We start from the raw sequence: 23,093 nt of genomic DNA, 5'->3' as shown, positions 1-23,093 counted from the left end.
TTTCTTTTTCTTTCCAGTCCTACTGAAGGGTCCTGACCCGAAATGTCATCTCTTTATTCCCTGCCACAGATGCTGTCTGACCTGCTGAGTTCCACCAACCTTTTCTGTGTGTTATCATGGCCTAAAAGTTCCAGTGGAGCTTTCTCCCAGATGGTACATAGCTAAGAGAAAGAAAGGCATCAGGATATCAGAAGAGGTGACAGAGGGGTCTTGCTCGAGACTCCACCTTCAGATGGCAGAGGACAACACTTGGGCCAAAGATAGAGGCATCCATGAACCAGAAGCATCGAGGCCTCAATGCGCTTGGCAGCACCAGATGTGAGATTTTTAATACTTATAAAACTGACTCGGATGGTGATGGCATGTTTTAAAAATGACTGCCTAGCAGGGACATTTTAAATCCGGAATGATATGCTACCGTCATAGATCAAGCCACCAAGAGGACCACTACCTTGTCATCATTTGGAGGCTTGCATGCCTCAATGACCCGGAGAGCTGTATTGGCTGGATTAATGGCTTTATGCTTTGGCTCTTGGTAGGGAAGAAGCTGGACTAAGAGTGGTTCTCTGGTCTTTCAGGGTCAGCTCTGAGCTTACAACCCTGACTGGTAAAACAAAACTCTTACAGAAACAGTAATGAAGAATCCTTCTATACCTGAGTACAATAGTATTCCTGGGTCTCCAGCCAGGACTTGCATGGCTGCCAGTAGCCAGTAGTAAATTGAAGAGAAGCTACTGAGATGAGGGAAAGCCCACAGGAGATGGTGGACCTAACTGTCAAATGTGTAATGGGCAGTAAGTTAGTTCATGGATTAGGACCTTTTCAGCCAATGGCTGCTGTCTGCAGAGATGATGAGGAAAGAAAGGCACCACATTGGAGTTTATCATGAAAAGAAATGGCTTGACATTTGCCAGTGCATAGGGTTTCAACAGGAAATGGTTTTAAACACATTTCAAAATCTATATAAGCATGTTTTTCTTTATGACTTGTCCACATAAAATAAACTAATAATGCAAATACAAACAAGAGAAAATATGCAGATACTGGAAATTCAGGCAACACATACAGAATGCTGGAGGAAGTCAGCAGCCAGACAGCATTGTGAAAAAAAGAGTACATTTGACATTTAGGGATAAGACCCTTCATCAGGTCAAATGGCTCCTTTCTGATCCAGTTTCTGGGTGAAGGTATACCATATATGGTGAAGCTACTACTGATTACTCTATCAATGTTGAACGTGCAAAATTATGAGGAGAAATTTGCAGAAGCATAAAACAAAGTACATGTATTTTGAGCTAATCCCACGGGGAGCGCAGAGAACACAAGATGTTAAATTAGATGCAGTACCTACAATTGATGACACCAAAGTACAGCAACTCATTACAAGGTGATCTCTGCAGATCTTTTTCATTACAGCAGTGCATTGAATGATTATAGTTGGAGTAATGAGAAGATCTGTATGGGTGACAGGCAAAACAAAGATTTTCTTTGTACCTTAGGTTCATTATTGTCATATGTACTATTTATCAGTTTACCACTCTGCAACACACACTGAAGCAACTTGCAGTGGCCAATTAATCTACAAACCATAATAAAATGAGGAAAGTAAGATGAAATAAAACCAAATGTATGCATTTTGGTGATCCAGCTGCTTATAGATGGCATAAGGAAGAAAAGTGTAAATAAAATGGAATTTTTATTGTTGTTTGAAACAGTGGTTTTCAGAGGAAAAGAATGGCTTTTCTTTTTTTTAAAGAAAGAATGGTTGTAAGTATAAAAATCTACAAGAGGATGGGGAGCCAGGCATTGATTGCCAATGCTAGTATCTCTTGAGTCATCATCCCTGCAAGCAGTGCGATATGTTCTGGTCCTGAAACTCTAGGAATTATTACTGGTGCCACTGAATGCTGAACGCTGCGGCAATAGATCATTTCTTTATTTTATATGCATTTAAAATCCCACCTTATCTTAGCAGGGTGGTTAGTCATTAGTCAACAATTCCAACAGGAAAAGTTAAAATGTCAATGTAGTTCTTTAATTTGTTAATCCTTTCCTCTCCTCCTTACTGTGACAGCTGTTGCAGTTACTTGACAGCATGTCACAGATGACTTCATAAATAAATTGTAACCCATTATTTCATGGGTCATGAAATGCCTAGGCTTTAGGTGAATGTTTTATAGTGTTGTCTTTGATGGAGAGTGTCCCAAGCGCCTATATTTTTCCAGCTCTTGGCACTAAAAGAGAATAAATGTGCCCTTGTAGTGATTTGCAGCATTGCACCTTTTTGTCTTCATTTTCCCCTAACTTTCCCATTCTGATAAGGGATCTCTGAAGCGTCATGTGTTTATTCATTTCCATAAATTAGTTCCTCCAGCATTTTGTGTGTGTTGTTCTGGATTTCCAGCATTTGCAGAATCGCTCGTTTTTATCTTGTTGTAGTATGCTGAGTTGGCTGATAGTTGACAGGTTCTCCAGTTAACAATGGACCATGCAGGAGCTGGGGGAGATTAGAAACTATAAGGAGCTTCACCTGCCTTGGTACTGTAGAACAATAACTTGGCAAAAATCGGTCCATTTGGATAGGGAAATTCAAAGTGGATTGTAACCCCGATTCTAACTCTAATACCTCCTCACCACCAACACCCCCCCCCCCTCCACATTTCCCAACCTGTCAGCTGTTAGGGAGATTGGTGGAAATGTGAAGCCACTGCTTTGCGGAAAAGCTCGCTGAAGTTTTTAGATTATGATATCTCAGAAAAATTCCCATCGCATGGTCGTGTTACAAGTTTAGTAGGCAAACAAACTGGGAGTGCCAGCCTAACTATCTGTCAAACATATTGCACAAAAATTAAAATTTGTCAGCTGTTAGAAGGCCTAAGTGCATATCCTTAATGTTAAAGACAAGTGCGTGTATTGCTGGATTGTGGATGTGCACGTATTTTGGGTTCATTTTGGGTTTGGTGAGGGTAGGATAGGTCTGGTGTGTTCATCAACTTTGGTTTTGAATCAAAAACATTCAGAGATTCAGAAAAAAGTATACCATAAGACATACCATAAGTTAAGACCATAAGACATAGGAGCAGCATTAGGTCATTTGCCCATTGAGTCTGCTCTGCTAGTCAATTATTACTCAACCCCATTATCTTGCCTTCTCCCCTTACTAATCTATGACACTTTCATTAATCAAGATCCTATTTACCTCTGCTTTAAACATACCCAGTGAATTGGCCTCCACAGCTGTCTATGGCAAATAATTCCACAGATTCATGATCCTCTGGCTAAAGAAATTCCTTCTCATTTCTGTTCTAAAGGGATGTTCTTTCATTTTGTGGCTCTGTCCTCTGGTCGTAGACTTTTCCATTATTGGAAATGTTCTCTGCATGTTTACTCAATCTAGGCCTTTCAATATTTGATTGGTTTCCATGCAATTTTTCCCTTTTACCCCATTCTTTTAAACTCCATTGTGCAGGCCCAAAGCCATCATACATTTATACTTTCATTCCTGGGATAATTCTTATTGTCCTCCTCTGGACCAATTCCAGTGCTATCACATTGTTAATTAGATATGGTGCCCAAAATTGCTAACAATACTCCAAATAAATGCTAATTTATCCAAATTGTATTTAAATATCTCCAAATAAAATGCTAATTAATTGTTACAAACAATTAGTTAAAGATGTAAATTGCTTATGTCTAGAAATACATGGAAGTGATCAATGTTTCCTTAATGATTTTTTTTAACAGCTGCACAGACCAGCCATTTCTCTGAGTAGGAAATTTTTATACTGCCTAAAAACTGCATGGCTCCTTAATTGTATTTTTTTGTAATATGCATGCTATGAATATTCAGAATGAAAAATGAAAGATCACATACTTTTGATTTTACTTATGAAATACAAAGAAAATCTTTCACGTTTCATAAACTTCTAAACTTGTATGGTGTCAGCATTCAGAAAGCTAACGTTTCATTAACAATGAGTTACTGACTTCCATTCTGCATTTATTATTACAATTTGTAATAGTGTTGTAACTTGAAACACTGACAATGTGAGTATGTTGAAGCACTAAAATATTTCAAAGTAAAGATTGTGTTATGTTATTATGTAGAAAATGTATGGATTATATTTATTAAACATTTAATTATTGGGTATTTCACAATTATGTTAACATAGATTTCAAAATAATATTAACATAATTTCAAAATTATATTAGCATTATATAAAAGAAAATTCCAGCTGCATGACAACAAAGACTATATACACGGGGGCTTTTTAGTTACTGTGTGCAGCACAGCTTAGAGGAAACAGTGGAACTGATTTTGTGGATTTTGTGAAGTGGAGTGAATAATTATTTCTGGGTCGTTTTGAATCACTGTCTCGCTTGGTGGCGCAATAATATCAACGCCGGACTCCGGAGTGAAGGTTCCCCGAGTTTGAATCCAGATCAGGCTGAGTGTCGAGCTAGCAACTCAGCCTCGTAAAAACACGAATAGCTTGCTATGGAAACACCGTCATGACAGTGCCCCGATAACTCCACTGCTGAGTTAAGGGCTATTCTTCTTCTTTCTTGAATCTCTACCCTGGGCATGAAATACCCTTGCGATCTTGCAAGGATTGATGGCTTACCTTCTGCAACACCATCTTTTGAGATATTGCATACCCCTACCATTTTTTGTCTCTGCAATCTTGCTAATCGGCCCACCTACATCCTAATCCAGATGTTTATATAGATTACAACATACAGAACATCACTGGTCACAGGCCTCCAGTCAGAAGAGAATTCTGATTTTAGTTTACCTTTTTTTTTTGCTGTCCCTGCACCTCTCACTACCTCCACCCCCTCTCTTCCCCTTTCCCCTATCCTCTACCTCCACCCCCTCTCTTTCCCAACCCCCTATCCTCTACGCAGCTTGGTTTCTGTGACAGTAAACCATTTTGAACTCAGCCTCAAAACAAGGGTAGAATATCCATTCCAGAAATTTAAAATAATGTTCGAATTGAGCCTGAAGCCTGGCCCCATTGGAGTACAGCAAAAGTTCTAAGTAGTAATGTTAAACTTGGTAGATTTGCATTTGTTTCTTGGCTTAACCCTGAGTAAAGTGAGTAGCTGATGTCCCTTCACTGACATCAGAAGGTGTACTGCAGTGGAATGTAGCTAGCAAAATCCCTGCAAGCAATAGAGCCACAAGACTGCAGATGATGGAAAATTGGAGGAATAATCTGAGGGAGAAATTAGTAGATCAAGCAGACCAGAGGGAGGGAAATGGAAAGTAAAGAAAACCTGATGCAGGGTATTGATGCAAAGCATTGACAATTCCTTTCCTGCTAAGTTCTTTCAGTGGGTGGTTGTACCAGCAAACAATGGGGTTCAGGTTTCCTGCATTAAAGTGTATTGGCACAGGAATTCCCAAAACTTCAGAGCATCTTAAGGAAGAAAATGCCAGCAGTTTTTTCAAGAAAACCTGTGTTAGTAGTCCAGTTTTTTCCCCCTAACTGCTACGTTAAGGGCATTCCAATTTTGTGCTTTGCTTAGCGTTTCCATAGTTAACTGGTAGTTAGCACTTTCCTCTAGGGTTTCTTTGTGTTGTTGGAACATGATTCATCAAATATATTTGAGAGAATTTTTCAAACAAAATGTAGGTAATACAATTTCAATATGAGTTTAGAGATTGCAGCTGGGAAAGTGGAAGGGCAGGATAGGGGCAGCAATCATAAAGTTAAATTGAAAGTTGCAGAAAAGCAAAAGTGGAGAACTTTACTCCTGATGCAAAACTTGATAAGACAAGGTTTGCTAGGGTGAGATAAGGTTTATCAGAAGTGGAAAAAGCTATGGGAAGGTAATTTACTGTTAGGCAAACCAAAGTCTCATCTCTGTATTCCAGTATTCCAGGATCTTACTCTATGGAATGCAGGCGGTTTGAGAGGTGACCTTAGAGAGGTGTATAAAATGAGTGGGATGGATAGGGTGAATGCACACAGTCTCTTTCCCATGGAAGAGGAATTTAAAAACTAGAGTTAAGAGGGGTGAGATTTAAAAAGGAAATAAGGGATAAATTCTTCACTCAGAAGGTACGAATGAGCTACCAGAGAAAGTGGTTGATGTGGGTACCATAACAGCATTTAAAAACATTTAGACAGGTTAATTGTTAATTGGTTTATTTTTGTCAAATGTACTAGGTATAGTGGAAAAACTTGGCAGAATCAGGTCTATTATCTTTGACATATTCCTTCAATTTTATTGTTTTGTATTTGTAGTACATTGTATTGTATCTGGCTGTTTAATTCTTAGAATAGATTGTTTAATTGGTATTTTCTTTGCCACTTAACAATTAATTATCTGTTTGGATTTTAACAGTTCTTATATGCATTTAACAGTTTATTATGCTTCCTTGTGGTCACAGTGTGTAGATGCAAGTTCAGTGTGTTCCTCTAGTGGTTATACAAAGTATAATTCTGGAAGTTTCTCGTTGCTCCATTATTTGAATAAGTGTTTTCTCATTGGTTGACTCTTATCTACAAATTTGAATAGAAATTTACTCGTATATGGATAGAAAAGAGCTGCACCACAACGGCAGTAACATTTTAATCTTTGATTTTTGGCTTTCCCTCTCTTCAATTAGTAGTAGCCCTCTCTCACTTTTTGTTTCAATTTCCTTTATTCTATCAATGCTTGATAAAACGATCATGAAGCAACAAGATTTCTGCCTCCTCCCTGACATTTGATAGAACCTTGGATTAAAGCAACAGAATCCAACAAGTGCTAGATAACCATTACTATAAGTTATAAGTAATTAGTCCAAATGAGGAATAGTGAGGTAATTCATAGGCTGTTTAGAAATCTGATGGCAGAGGGGATCAAACCATTTATAAAATGTTGAATGTGGATCTTTGACTCTTGTGTCTAATGAGAAGAAGGTGTGTCCTGGAGGGTGAAGGTCATTAATGATGGAAACCACCTTAAGGCAGTGCCTTTTGAAAATTACTTTGATGGTGGGGATGGTTGTGATGGAGCTAGTTGAGTTGACAACTTTTTGCGTTTTCTTTTAATATTATACAGTGGAGCCTCCAATGCAGATGGTGATGCAACAAGTCAGAATGCACTCCACAGTACATCATTAGGAATTTGAGGAGATTTGGTATGTTTCCAAACACTAGAAAATTTCTATGGCAGTAAAGAAACTGGCATGCCTTCTTTGTACTTACATACAGATCTGTTAATGTGGAACAATGCATTATGGTAATAAGGTAAAACAATAATAGAGTGAAGACTCAAGTATTGTATGGTGTATGGTACAAGGTACATGGATAGGAGAGATTTAGAGGGATATGGGGCAGATGGGACTAGTTTGGTGGTACCCCATGATCGACACAGATGTGATGGGCTGAACGGCCTGTTTCCACGCTTTATTATTGTATAAATCTATTTGTGGTCTCTTGGGTTCCGTTGGAAGTATCCTTCATTACCTCGAAGGATTATTTTAATCTCCTAGAACAAATCAATGAAGGAAAACGTGCAAAGTCTAACTTTAATGCCCTTCAGCCACATTTGTGGTGTTGGAGGACTGATGATTGCTGAGGTGATATTGATGTTTGCTAAGGGTGTAATGGATACACGGAATAAAGAGACTCGTTGGCTGATGTCAGTTGAGAGAAAATTGCAGTAAAATGTTTCTAGGAGACAGCATGATTCAGTATTTAGAAGACACAGTTTTATCAAGAACAGTTGGTATAGATTTGCTGATAGAAGGCTGTAGTTGATGAAATGTTTAAGGTAATGAGCATTGTGAGTGAAGGGAGGGTAATTGAAGCAGTTGGAATAGATTTTAGGAGGGCATTTGACACAGTGTACGTGGTTCATCAATTAAAAAAGAGTAATATTCCAAGGGATAAAAACACAAAATGATGGCAGAACTCAGCAGGCCAGACAGCATCTGTGGGAGGAGGTAGTGACGATGTTTCGGGCCGAAACCCTTCATCAGCATTTTGTGTTTTTATTTATTTCCAGCATCTGCAGATTCACTCCTGTTGCCCCAATATTCCAAGGGACGTGTGGCAAGATTGATCAAAAATTGTTTCACTAGCAAAAAGAAATGTGGAACAGCTAAAGGGAATGTGAAAGCTATGTGCAGTTTACGCTTAAGCAAGTTAAATATAAATAAGGGGAGGGGGAGGCCAAATTTTAAAAAAATATACAAGTTTGTTACAAAAATTGTCAATGTTGTCAGTAGTGAGAAAGAGTTTCAGATTCAGAGTTATACAGACAGAAACATGACTTTGGGCCCAACTTGTCCTTGTTGACCATGTTCTCTAGGCTACAGAAAGTTATCATTGAACTGCTTATATGGGTACAAGGTGTGAAACTGAATTCAATCCTGAGAAATCTGAGGTCCTGCATTGTTTGGAGGAGGAAGAAATCATGGCATTTAGGATGAGCACTTGGAAGTCTAATTTGCAGAGCTATGGACCAAGAGCTAGGAAATAGGAAGGAACTGTTTTTAGTGGCATGAATGCAGTATGTCAAATGACCATTGTCTTTACTATTAACTTCTGAGGCAGATTTTCCAATGCCACCTGCCAGACGCACTGATCACTGGTTTCTGTTCTTCCTACTGTTAGTGGAACGATTTTGATTCACTAGTTGTCACTACAAGCCATTTCAACATGTGTGATTCCTACAGTGCCTGTCTGCACAATGCTTTATGAGATGAACTTTCCTAATCCAGTTGTTTAGTGCGTGTATTCACTTGCATTTCTTTAATTGACCAGAATTATTTCTGCTCAGAAAATAATTGGCAGTCTGTGACTGCATGCAATTTCAATTATCTTGGAAAGAAGATCAAAGGGTAAACAATGAGTTCCCAAGTGAAGATGTTTTGTAGCTAATACTAAATTTTAAATGTCTTTCGGTTTTGGTTATTAAGTGTAACTATAAGACAGTGGTTGAATATCATTAGAGACCTTGAGGTAGATGGAGGTGCTCATAAACCAGGGTGTCGCAAGCAGCAGTGTTAGTTAGGGATTTTATGTAAGGTGCTCTCCCTCCCTATTTTCTCGTGTATATCAAAATCAGATATTTATGGTCTTGTTGAAACCTTTGACTAACTTCTTAGGACATTTCAGATGTCCTGGAGTAGAACGCCTTATCTTGAGAGCAGATGCAGCAGAGACAGGGAAACTGTGAGAAAGAAATGGCATCCTTACAAGAGACACGTTGGGAAGAAGTGGCTTCTATTGTTGGCTCATTCACTGATTGATTGACACAAAGCCCAGACCTTTCCTCTGGGATGTGACGTACTGCATGATAGACAGCAGACTGATCTGCAGATAATACATCGATTTAAACACTAGCTTTTCTATCTTACAATAGAAGAGCTAATAGTTATTGGCAGGCCATCACAAGGTGCGCACACACTTTGCTGTGTTTTGATCTGCTCCTACCATCAAGCGGTATGAAGCATTTTCCAGCTGTGCATTAGAACTTGAGGAGGAGTCATTTTGCTCAGAATATTTCAGCTTTGGAGCAAAATAAAGGAAGCGTAGCAAATTGGCATTTGAGTGCTGCAGTGTAAGATATTGATAACGTAGAAACCTTTTGTTAACAAAAGAAGTAATAATATTCTATTGAATAGTTTGCAAGAATTATGATGCAATTATTGAATTGACTTTATTTCTTACATCCTTCACATACATGAGGAGTAAAAAATTTACGTTACATCTCCATCAAAATGTACAATGTGCAATCATAGTAATTTATAATACTTTATAATAAGTAGAACAGTCAGTATAATAGAGTACACTCAAGTCAGCGTGAATTAATCAGTCAGATGGCCTGGTGGAAGAAGCTGTCCCGGAGCCTGTTGGTCCTGGCTTTTATGCTGTGGTACCGATTCCCAGATGGTAGCAGCTGGAATAGATTGTGGTTGGGATGACTCGGGTTCCCAATGATCCTTTTTATACACCTGTCCTTGTAAATGTCCTGAATCATGGGAAGTTCGCAACTACAGATGCGCTGGGCTGTCCGCACCACTCTCTGCAGAGTCCTGCGATTAAGGGAGGTACAGTTCTCATACCAGGCAATGACGTAGCTCTCAATTGCGCCCCTGTAGAAAGTTCTTAGGACTTGGGGGCCCATACCAAACTTTCTCAGCTGTCTGAGGTGAAAGAGGCACAGCTGGTGTGTACAGACCACGTGAGGTCCTTGGTGAAGTGGATGCCGAAGAACTTGAAGCTTGTTATATTGTTATTATAATGGTGCAGAAGTAGACCATTTGCCTCATTAGGTGCTTGCTGAATCCATTTCCTCTCCTTATTTTGCTGTACTCTTGCAACATATCTGCTCTCATACATACATGTACCTTTCCTTTGAGGCTTTTGCTATTAGCCTACACTAAGGGGTAACGTACAGTGGCAATTTTCCTATGGCTACGTCCACACTACACTGGATAAATCCGTAATTGAAGCTTTTTCTCTTTGTTTTTACCCTCTGTCCACACTAAAATGGCGTTTTCATCCCCCGAAACTGGAGCTTTTCAGAAACGCTTTCCAGGGTGGGTATTTTTGAAAACACTGCTCGGGCAGATCAGTGTGGACAGCGTAACCGGAGACTTCTGAAAACGCTATCAGACAGCAGCACACTATTTCATTGTTTTCTTGAACGCAACCTAACAATTTCAGAACAGATGGCAATGAGACTGAAGTCAGAAGAGTTAGAAATGTACTCACCAAATACTTTGACTCATAACTTACTGAATAAATAAGTATACTCACTTTGCCCTGTTTTCTGTCCTTGCTGGTATGAAGGTGGTTTACCTATTTATGCAAGTACTTCTCTGACAATAGATGTGTAACAGCCTAATGTAATATTATATGGAAATACAAGTTAACACTGATGCAGACATGTTTTATACATTTAACAAGGTGCTTTATTAATGCAGCAGAGTTAGTCAGTTTTTCAATGTTCGTCGTCAGCCGGGTCAATCTGTCCGTGAACTCCCTGTCGCTTGCCTCCGTACGCTCCAATATTTTTTTTTAAACTTTTAAGTTCTCCTGTGTGAGAGCCAACAGCTGTCCGTCGTTTTAAGTTTTTCCAGTCTGTAACTATACAAACGTGCACTTTTATGGCGAGATTCGACACCAAACATGTTGCTTGTTTTCGGTAGATGTGTCCTGTGCCTGCCCAGTAGGAGGAGATTCACCGAAATCTCCGTTTCTATGTGGATAGAGATAATTCCAAAAACGCATAGTGTGGATGCCTATCGTTTTTACGCGAAACTGGCGTTTTCAAAATTATCCGGTCTAGTGTGGATGTAGCCCAAGAGTATTCTTTGGGATGCAGGAGAAATACAGGTATACAGAGTACTTGAAAGTCGAGAGTGTTAATTTGACTGTACTAATACAACTTGTATTAATAAAGAAGTAGAATGTTTCATCTGAGCTGCTCTCACGTAATTGTTTGTGAGGAACACAGAATTCTTGTGCAACCTCGAAGAAATGATTGAAAGGATGTAAATAAGAGAAAATCTGCAGATGCTGGAAATCTAAGCCACACTTACAAAATGCTGGAGGAACTCAGCAGGCCGGGCAGCATCTGTGGAAAAAGAGTACAGTTGACATTTTGGGCCGTGGTTCAGAGTGCTAATGAGCCCGCCATGAATTGTCCAGAGCATAATTAGCGAGCATGTGAGGAATACTCAGGGTTAGGACAATCCAGAATGGAATGATCCAGTCTTCCTGCAAATATTGAAGGAAAGCCGGAGCTCAGGAAGGTTTAAATTGGGGTTAACAGTGGGATCAACCTATTTCATGATAGTGTCATGAGCCAGGGAGATAGATCAGAGGAAGGGGAAGAGAATTTGTAAAGTGGCTGTAGTGAATGTAGCTGTAGCAAGGACACAGAGGACTTGTTTGTTATGCTAGCAACTGGGACACCTAGTAGACAGAGAACGGTAAAGGATATGACTTGTTACGGCTGTGGCTTCTTTGGCCTTGGTAAGAGGCAGTGTTGTAAATAGGGAGGAAGGAAGTTGCCACTGCAGGGAAGGGGTAAGCAATGAGTGCAGAGAGAAGTGAACTTCAGGATCTTGAGATTGAGGGAGTGCAGCTTCCTGCAGATTTTTTTGGTGGGCCCAGACAATGATAATACATTCCTAGTGTTAGACACACTAAGCTAAGCAGGTGCTATCATTGATTTAGGAAAAGGAAAAATAATATGGACAAGATGGGCAGCAAACAATGTATGATCCATAGAATGGGCATCATGACCCATAGAGGGGCAGCAGCATGTAGCTTCACATCTGACCACACCTGATGGCAGAAGACCTGCGGATGAAAAGGAGTGGGATTGCAAATGCAAAAGGCACAGACAGATCATATCAGCAAGTCATGAATAAAGTGTTAAAGTGTAACAGTAATGTACTTTGTAATGGTTCTGGGGAGGAGATGATTAGTTATATAGATCAGAATAGAAAGATATTGTGAAAGAAATGAGAAGGGATCCAAACTGTAGCAAACATCCAGTTTTACAACTTTGAAAGCAAGGCGGACTGAGAAAAGTGAATAAGTTGTACAGAACATCTGAATGCAGTCACTCCAGACAGTATGAGAGGCAACAGAAATGAGCTGAACCTCTTTCAGTGGTTGGGCCAGTAAGTGAAAGGACACTGTGGGAAGAAGTGCCATTGGGGTGAGGTCCATACAAAGAACGCCCACCCCAAACCACCCCCTGTAGATTAATCAAAGGGACTGTGACACTGTTCCGATTATTTGGACACTCTTTTGTGATGGCATGGAATATGAATTGTTGCCTGTGGGCCTAAAACAGTTACCTAGCTATTGCCTCCCTGCCCACAGATTAACCTACCACACCCATGCCTAATGGTTTCTGTACCAGCAAATGAATGGGCAAAGATAGGGTGATGTATACCACAATGGGCCAGCAGAGAGGGAGGCAGAAGACAAACTGTCACAAACTACAAAGCTGCATTTTAAAGAATGGTTAAAATAAAGAGTACAGAAGTATCCAAAATGTGAATGTAGTCAAATGTCTGGAACAGCAATCTGTAAAGCTAGCAGTGACAATTAGCAATGCTGGTGTAGATGTAGATTTACATAGGGACATGTTTATGAATAACTATGGAAGGGATACTAAGTGAAGAGCAATTTCTCTGCCCTACTGAATTAGATCCTCCTTAAAATTCGACCTTTCTGGGACAGGTTTCTGCCTATGGGCCAAGAGGATGGAGGGTACAATAGCTTCTTCCTTTCTAACTTCTGATTTCTGAATGGACACTTAACCCATGATCACTACCTCACTACTTTTTTTATTTCTATTTTTGCACTATTTAATTTAACTATGTATAAATATATCTACTGTAATTCAGTTTTTTTCTATTAATATGTATTGCACTTTCTTAACATAATCCAGTGATATTAAATCTGATTCTGATGCTGATCACTCTGGAGATATGAGTTTATGGATAACATAATAATGGATTAACAAAAATGAGCACCAGTCTTCAGGAAATAAAACTTTTACACAATTTAACTTCCAACTCGTAGCCAGGGTGTCAGAGGGAGGAGGCAGGGTAGTGGGGATGATGGGAAGAATTGGATCAGCCCATGATTGAATGGCGGAGCAGACTCAGTGAGCTGAATTCCCTACTTCTGCTTCTATATCTTCTGGTCTTATACCTTGTGGCTAGTGAAACCGATCATTGGGTGTGGAACATTGCTGATTCTGCCCCATTGAAACTACACAGGAGAAGACGATAAATGAAAGTTTCTGCTATTAGCACATTATTGAAGACACCTGCCACTGAATGGACAGGATGATTCAGGACAGGATGAAGCGTCTTGGCCTGAAATGCTGACTGTTTATTCTTTTCCATATATACTGCCATGTTAGTTGAGTTCCTCCAGGATTTTGTGTGTGTTGGTTCAGGACAGATCTGTTTTGTCACATAACCATCTGGCTAGTTGTATTGAGCCTCAACGCAGCTTCAAAAGAAGTATAATCTGGATGTCTGGAGTTCATACTCAGAGGCTTTTAGAACAGACACAAGTAATGAATAGTCAAAAGAGTTCTGTTAGTTGGGATGTGGTACCACTGTAACTATGCAATTCTGTAAATTTAACTGACTATACTCAAAATATTAAGTAGGGGAAAGTAGCAATTCAGAATGAGAATCAGGTTTATTATCACCGGCATGTGACGCGAAATTTGTTAACTTAGCAGCAGCAGTTTAATGCAATACATAATCTAGCAGAGAGAAAACAATAATAAACAAAATAAAACATAATAATTAAACAAGTAAATCAATTATGTATATTGAATAGATTAAAAAGTGCAAAAACAGAAATATTGTATATTTTTTTAAAAAGTGAGGTAGTGCCCAAAGATGCAATGTCCATTTAGGAATTGGATGGCAGAGGGGAAGAAGCTGTTCCTGAATTGCTGACTGTGTGCCTTCAGGCTTCTGTACCTCCTACCTGATGGCAACAGTGAGAAAAGGGCATGCCCTGGGTGTTGGAGGTCCTTAATAAGACACTGCCTTTCTGAGACACCGCTCCCTAAAGATGTCCTGGGTACTTTGTAGGCTAGTATTCAAGATGGAGCTGACTAGATTTACAACCTTCTGCAGCTTCTTTTGGTCCTGTGCAGTAGCCCCTTCCCCCATACCAGACCGTGATGTAGCCTGTCAGGATGCTCTCCATTGAAACTGTAGTTAATCATTTACTATTATCTTTGCGTTAAAGAAGTATAAAAGGTTGTGTCAGGCGAGTGAAATTCCCTTGGATTCCTCCGAATTCTCTTTCTCTTGGAGTTCCAGTGTGTGAATACTTATATTTCCCAGTTCTGACTTCCGGTAATCAGTTTTAGTCAATCACAACAAGGATCATCAAGTCGAACCATTTAATATTGCTGAGAATCTGTGATCTTCTTCAGTGTATGCAATGTTGAATCTGACATTGACTGCTTACTAGCTTCAGTGGCATCATAAAGGGAATGGGTTTTGCTTTCTGCCTGCACATGATACACTATTTCCCTGTGAAATGTGTGCTTGTGTATTTACCATAGGCCAACACTTTCTCTATTTGCAGAAGTCTGTATTATGAAGAAGAGATAGCTTTTGAAGAGAACAATTCTGGATAGTAACTAAAATGGCACTAAACAGTGAGCAGCAGGTTAGGAAACACTTGTAGGATTAATGGTCATTAGAAAATGTGTGTTCTCTGTGGACTAATCCGTCCTGTTCCTTCTGCAGGCTTCTCCAGAAAAGGATTATTGATGTGAAGAACACACCACAAAACAGATTGATCGGGGGGTATTCCAGCATCTTAGTGCAACATATGCAGGTCAGTAAATTCCTCCATGTGGACAAATGACCTCTATCGAGCAGTTTGGTGCTGACATAGGGGAAGATACTAATGCACTTGTTGGTGTGCACAATCTACTATCCTTTGCATGCAATGAATGTTGTAAATTCTAAACAACCCAATTATATTGATTAGACTGCCTGAAGAGCAAATCACACTCTTCATTTACCGATTTTAAAACAAAACAAAATCCAAATGGAGAAGTCTCTCCACCATACATGAATTAAGGCAACAATTAACTTGCATTTATTTCTAAGTATTTTTGGCTGCTTCTTTGAACATATTGAAAATCACACCTGTGTTAGTAATGTGCAACATGAATGCCAAAATTATTTGCAGGAAACTGAAGAGTCTATGAGATGGGAGTGATTGATTAGACAAGGCCCTTTAATTTTCCATTTTTTTTACATCTGTTTTGATAAAAATAGATAAATAAGGATTGGGTACTCCATCATGACTTTCATCGAAATTCTTAAAGTATTAATCTTAAAAAGAACATGTGTCCTACACATGTTAAAGTTCAGATGAAGCCATGGTGCAAACCATTTCCTTGCTGTCTGTTCACATTGATACGCAGCAAAGAAAAAGGGTTTTGTGACATTTACTTGATACCAGCTTCATCACGCTTCGAGTTGAAAATTTTGACTGACCTTTCTCATTGCCAGACTTGTTTAAGTACTTTCCTTGCTTCTCTCCTCTTTTCTTTCACTCTCTCATTCCCCATAAACATTAGACAAGTTAATTACACCACCTATCTGGCAGTGTATGTGGGGGCATAGTCTTTCAACTGGGAAAAAGATGCAGTAAGCGAGGTGTAGAACCAAGGGAAGAGTCAACAGTGCTGTGAACTGCAAGGCTGAAAGGTGTGGTAATTGGCAGCCCACAGGCCTTCCCCATAAATTGGTCAGTGAAGTCTGCATTTGCAGTCCATTTGTTGTGATTAAACATAACAATTTTCCACGTGATCTTACATGGGATTGATTTAACTTTAAGCTAGAAACAGAAGCAGATCACCTTCTGGGTAACATTTTACAGGTGACTAACGTTCAGCCTGTTATATTATAGTAAAAGCACATGAAAGACTCCAAAGGAGTGCAATGTGGAAGAAGGCCATCTCTGTAGTTGTTTTGATTATAAAATCAGCCTTACACCATTTTAGTCAAAAGATGAAGTTGTTTTTTTTTCTCTCTCTCTCTCTCTAGAGCTTCTGAAGTTAGGGGGTGACCTGAGACTGTAGTAGTATATAAATTTGAAAGAGGTATGGATAGGGTAGATAGTCTTTTTCATAGGGTGGAAATGCTACATTCCAGAGGGCACAGTTTTATGGTGAGAGGAGATTTTAAAGAAAATTTACGAGGCAGGTGTTTTTACACAGAAAATGGTAGGTGTCTGGAGTATGCTTTCTGAGGAAGTAGTGGAAGCAGATTGAAACACCATCAATAACTCTCTCTGAGACGTGAAGTCGAGATATCGGCTTTTATTGACTGGAAGAAAGAACAAGCAGTAGTTGACCACCATACTACATCCTGGAGACTGAGGGCTGGGCTCAGGCCTCAATCGCCTTTATACCGGGGTCTGTGGGAGGAGCCACAGGAGTAGTCAGCAGGGGGCGTGTCCAGACAGGTATATATAGTTCACCACACAGATACAATAGCAGTATTTAAAATACATTGAGGCAGGCACATAAAGAGTTTTTGTTCTAGAGTCATTCGAAAACTACCGTATATCCCAATATTTTGGTATCTCAGACAGGCTCAGCAACTTGCAGCATCTAATGAAGCAATTCACCCAATTGATACGAAGACCTGCTTCTGATTTACAAAAGCAGACATTCAAGTGTTGTGTAGATGGTAGTATGGTGAATGTTCAGGCAAATAATGCAGAATTTGTGATGGACGGAGCTATTGTGCCATACAATGTACTATCTGAGCAGTTATGGTTATTACTGTACTCGAAGACTAACCTCAACAGATCACTTTTTTCGAAGGGAGTCACTTACCCTTTGTCAATGCTTTGAGGTGATTGCATTGAAAGCAATGTCAGAATTTATTACCCAGTCCTACTGTCCCCGTGTCTTTCCATCCAAACAAGCATATCCTTTTTTCCTGAGCTCCAGTAAGTTCTTCTTCAGGCTCTGCCCTTGTAATCCCTGCTGCAAACTTACCTTTTGCCTGTTATTTTGCCATGAATGTTGGCATCTGTTTTGTTGATTTTACTTCATGTCCCTTAGTTCATTTGTGGGAAACAAGCTGCTCTTGCGTTTTGAATAGCTTTTAATTATGGAATTTGCAATCACTGCTGCAGCTTCCTGTTGTCATGTCAAGTCACTTTTTATTGTCATTTCGACCATAACTGCTGGTACAGTACAACGTTTTTCAGGACCATGGTGCTACATGAAACAGTACAAAAACTACACTGAACTACGTAAAAACAACACAGACAAAAAAAACTACACTAGACTATAGACCTACCCAGGACTGCATAAAGTGTACAAAACAGTGCAGGCATTACAATAAATAATAATCAAGACAATAGGCACAGTAGAGGGCAGTAAGTTGGTGTCAGTCCAGGGTCACAAGAGCCCAAGTGCTTTGGTGCCTTTTCCCAGACGGCAGGAGGGAAAAGAGTTTGTATGAGGGGTGCGTGGGGTCCTTCATAATGCTGTTTGCTTTGTGGATGCAGTGTGTAGTGTAAATGTCTGTAATGGCGGGAAGAGAGACCCCGATGATCTTCTCAGCTGACCTCACTATCTGCTGCGGGGTCTGCTGAGCAATCCCAGATTTTTCATCAGATAATCGATGAGTTGCGGAGTACTAGCTTATATTCAAGCTACTAATTAATAAGACATAGGAGCAGAATTAGGCCATTCAGCCCATCAAATCTGCTTTGCTATTCCATAATGCCTGATTTATTATCCTTCTCCCCATAACTGTTGATTCCTTCATTAATCAATAATTCTCAACCTCTAATTCAAATATACTGATTGACTTGGCCTCCACAGTCACCTGTGGCAATGAATTCCACAGATTCACCAACCCCTGGCTAAAGAAATCTATCGGCATCTCTGTTCTAAAGGAGTGCCTTCTATTCTGAGGCTGTGCCCTCTGGTCGTAGACTCTCCCATGATAATAAACATCCTTTCCACATGCACTCTGTCTATGCCTTTCAATATTCAATAGGTTTCAATGAGACACTCCTCCCATTCTTCCAAACTCCAACAAGTACAGGCCCAGAGCCATCAAACACTCCTCACATGTTATGAATCTGTACAAAACATTAGACCTTAGCTCACTCTCATCGATGAATGAACGTGAAGTACGTGAAACCTCACTGGCTTTCCACAGTGTCATGACCTCTGTGCTAACTGCTACCTTGAGCTGCTCCAATTTGCAAAATAGTGATTTGCTTATATTTGAGGGGCATACTTTTTATGTTGATTCATTATTAAAGTTGAAGCAGCTTTGTGTTGATGTGCATTTTCTCAGGGATCTGGATTTAAAACTGAAAATACCGAAATGTTCAGATCAGGCAGTGTGTGCAGGGAGAGAAACAGTTAAAATTTTAGCTCAACAGGCTTTCATCTGATGAAGCATGAACCCTTCATATCAGAGGCATACATGTAAACAGCGTGGCAGCCCGGTTACTCTTCACCAGCCACTTATACTTCATTATGGTTCATTTTCTCCACATTCCCATTAACACTCCACATGTTCTACTACTCACAGCAGAAGAAACTGACAGTGGCCAATTGATCTACCAACCCACGTATCTTCAGATGTGGGAGAAAAGCAGAACACTCAGACAAAGCCTACATGATCACAAGGAGAACATGCAAAGTGATTCGAGTGTCAAATGGAACTGATCTTAGAGGTTAACTCTCCTCTCTCCAGCGATGTTGCCTGATCTAAGTATTTTCAATATTTTCGACTCTCGCCTGTTGTTTTAAATACTTTACTCTTGTGATCGGAGGCAGCATTATGAATGCCCACTTCCCATCTGTAATCTGAGACCAATACAGCCTCATCCCAGGTTATGGATACAGGTGGCCCCCGCTTTTCGAACTTTCGATTTACAACAACTCGCTGTTACGAAAGACTTACATTCGTACCTGTTTTTGCTAACCAAAGAGGATTTTCGCTTTTACGAAAAAAAGGCGCCTGCTTTATACGTGTGTTTACCCCGAAAAAGACTACAATTACCGTGAAAGCTTGTGCAGGCAGTTGTTTGTGCATGTGCATAGGTATGCGTTTACGTGCTGATTTTTTTTTCCTCCAAATTGATTTTGGCTTGCTGCCTTCCCGAGTTTGATAAGTGAAACTACACCGTACCTACAATATTTCTACTTTATATAAGGTGTAAATTTATCATATCATTCTTGGTTTTACTATATGTTAGTGTTATTTTAGGTTTTATGTGTTATTTGCTTTGATTTGGTAGGTTATATTTTTGGGTCTGGGAACGCTCAAAATTTTTTCCCATATAAATTAATGGTAATTGCTTCTTCGCTTTACAACATTTTGGATTACAAACGGTTTCATAGGAATGGTCTACCTTCAGATTGCGGGAGAAACCTGTGCTTGAGTTATGGACGCACTGAACATATGAATATGCTCCCATAAGTATTAACTTCAAACAAGAACTAGCTTGAAAATAATGCCTGTTTCCATGTAACCTCCATGCAGTAATCAGACACCATTGTCTTTTAAGAGCACAGGTTGCCAGTTTCACTGTGGCATACCAGTTAAATGGTTTAGAAATTGACAAGCAATCACTTCTATTGCTACTTGTGCAATTATACTCTACTAAACAATGTAACATTCAATGATACCTCAGGCCTATTGAAACCAGTCATTGAACTGGGTTATCTAGAGTCTGTTTTGATATTGTCATTAACTGGCCCTCATCAACAACATTCATTAGTCATAGGGTCCTAGAAAAGAACAGTACAGAAACAGGCCCTTCGATCCATCTAGTCCATGCTGAACCATTTAAACAGCCTGCACCAGGACAGTAGCCTTCCTTATCCCTACCATGGACAGGTACCATCCATGTACCTGTCCTGACTTCTCTTAACATAGAACATAGAGTTGTAGGAAAGTACAACACAGACATGGGCCAATACAATACTGTTGCCATACCAAGTGATGTTGTGTATTTTCTTATGCATGGACAAAATTAACTTACAAATGTCTGTAAAAATTAAACCAGCTTGTAACCCAGAGACTGCATGTAGTCTACCATAGGATATGATTCTTTTCATCTCTGTCTATATTGAAGAATTCTTCATTGCTGTTTCTGTAGCAATTGTATTTTGTCCAGTCAGGGTTGTTGGCCCTGAACTGAACCCCCAAACCTAGAAGACCAGTTATCCACTATTAGTTTGGCCTCTACCTTTTGACCTGTTTCACATGGCTGACCCTACCAAGAACCAAAGCACAAGGCCCTGAGTCCAGCCAACTTAGCTCTCTGGGTCATTGAGGCATGCAAGCCTCCAAACCCTATGACGAGGTTGTGATCCTCCTGGGGGCTTTAAGGAAACGTGAGAAATGTAATGATGTGTACTAGCTAACAGTCCTTACTCAACCTACAAAGTAGTTTTGTATTTTTAGAAAGATTTAGTGGGTAGAAAACTATCTGCATAGTAAAATAATGCTTAAAATAGTTCCAATATTATCCAATTTATATAGGTGAATCTATTTTTACTATTAATTTTGTTCTTGTTTGCTCATCTGACTTGGCTAGTTTTTCTTGAACTCATTCAGTTTGACTAAGTTGCTCTGTTTTTATTTGCCCTTCTGCCATTCAATGCCCTTTCAAATACCCAGCTTTCATTGCAGGCTATTCCTGAGAGAGGAATGGGTTCCATTTTAACAGATATCCATATATTGATTTGGTCCAGAAATCAGAAAGTACAGAAGTATTACTCCCTGTGGTAACCATACCTCTACAGTACTGTAATAAATGGCATCAAAAGCACTTAGAGCTGCTAAAGAATGATTACTGAAAGTGGAAAGAGGAAACTAGTTTGCCATTTGTACAAATGAACATGAGAGTTCATTTACAGTATATGTAGGGGTGTGCATAAGCTAGGCTTTTGTAATCTGTGGATCACCTGTATTACTACTTATGTCTTCAGATAATGGAACTGGTAGATGCTACAGGTGAAAATATCCTTACTATCTTTGAAAGGCTTTATGGTTCGATGCTAAAGCAAAGCAGCCAAGAAACTGGGATTTCTAAATCATTTGCAAAATGGCTTTCCCATGCACTCTGTGCATTTAAAAAAAAAATGAGTTCTCCATGTTAGGTTTACTGGCCTTCATGTCCTTCTGTAGTGTAGTCAAGTCTAATTTTGTGTACGTGAAGAAACATAGAAAATAGGTGCAGGAGTAGGCCATTCGGCCCTTCGAGTCTGCACCGCCATTCAGTATGATCATGGCTGATCATCCAACTCAGAACCCTGTACCTGCTTTCTCTCCATACCCCCCGATCCCTTTAGCCACAAGGGCCATATCTAACTTCTTCTTAAATATAGCCAATGAACCGGCCTCAACTATTTCCTGTGGCAGAGAATTCCACAGATTCACCACTCTCTGTGTGAAGAAGTTTTTCCTCATCTCGGTCCTGAAAGGCTTCCCCTTTATCCTTAAACTGTGACCCCTCGTTCTGGACTTCCCCAACATCAGAAGCAATCTTCCTGCATCTAGCCTGTCTAATCCCTTTAGAATTTTATACGTTTCAATAAGATCCCCCCTCAATCTTCTAAATTCCAGTGAATATAAGCCTAGTTGATCCAGTCCTTTCTTCATATGAAAGTCCTGCCATCCCAGGAATCAATCTGGTGAACCTTCTTTGTACTCCCTCTATGGCAAGAATGTCTTTCCTCAGATTAGGGGACCAAAACTGCACACAATACTCTAGGTGCGGTCTCACCAAGGCCTTGTACAACTGCAGTAGAACCTCCCTGCTCCTGTACTCAAATCCTTTTGCTATGAATGCCAACATACCATTTGCCTTTTTTACCGCCTGCTGTACCTGCATGCCCACCTTCAATGACTGGTGTACAATGACACCCAGGTCTCGTTGCACCTCCCCTTTTCCTAATCGGCCACCATTCAGATAATAATTTGTTTTCCTGTTCTTGCAACCAAAGTGGATAACCTCACATTTATCCACATTAAATTGCATCTGCCATGAATTTTCCTACTCACCTAAACTATCCAAGTCACCTTGCATCCTCTTAGCATCCTCCTCAGAGCTAACACCGCCACCCAGCTTCATGTCATCCGCAAACTTGGAGATGCTGCATTTAATTCCTTTGTCTAAATCATTAATATATATTGTAAACAACTGGGGTCCCAGCACTGAGCCTTGCGGTACCCCACTAGTCACTGCCTGCCATTCTGAAAAGGTCCTGTTTACTCCCACTCTTTGCTTCCTGTCTGCCAACCAGTTCTCTATCCACATCAATACCATACCCCCAATACCGTGTGCTTTAAGTTTGCACACTAATCTCCAGTGTGGGACCTTGTCAAAAGCCTTTTGAAAATCTAAATATACCACATCTACTGGCTCTCCCCATCCACTCTACTAGTTACATCTTCAAAAAATTCTATAAGGTTCGTCAGACATGATCTTCCTTTCACAAATCCATGCTGACTTTGTCTGATGATTTCAGCTCTTTCCAAATGTGCTGTTATCACATCTTTGATAACCGAC

The 23,093-nt window shown here is 39.9% G+C and overlaps 1 protein-coding gene across 4 annotated transcripts in view; it reads left to right on the top strand.

Annotated features, from left to right (window-relative positions):
• The window catches only part of disp3 (dispatched RND transporter family member 3), a 613,218-nt gene that overhangs the window by 112,106 nt on the left and 478,019 nt on the right, over positions 1-23,093 (top strand). For 3 of the 4 annotated variants that reach the window (XM_073031674.1, XM_073031672.1, XM_073031675.1), the window contains exon 2: positions 15,263-15,353. The gene's annotated coding sequence lies outside the window, so the exon portion shown is untranslated. Of the gene's footprint in view, positions 1-7,055; positions 7,136-15,262; positions 15,354-23,093 lie in introns of those variants that run through there. The other variant, XM_073031673.1, reaches the window with a different exon arrangement.

Source organism: Hemitrygon akajei, chromosome 29 (genome assembly GCF_048418815.1).
Source record: "Hemitrygon akajei chromosome 29, sHemAka1.3, whole genome shotgun sequence".
Taxonomy (NCBI): Eukaryota; Metazoa; Chordata; class Chondrichthyes; order Myliobatiformes; family Dasyatidae; genus Hemitrygon; species Hemitrygon akajei.
The sequence above is the reverse complement of the archived record's forward strand: the minus strand, read 5'-3'. Positions and strand labels throughout refer to the sequence as shown.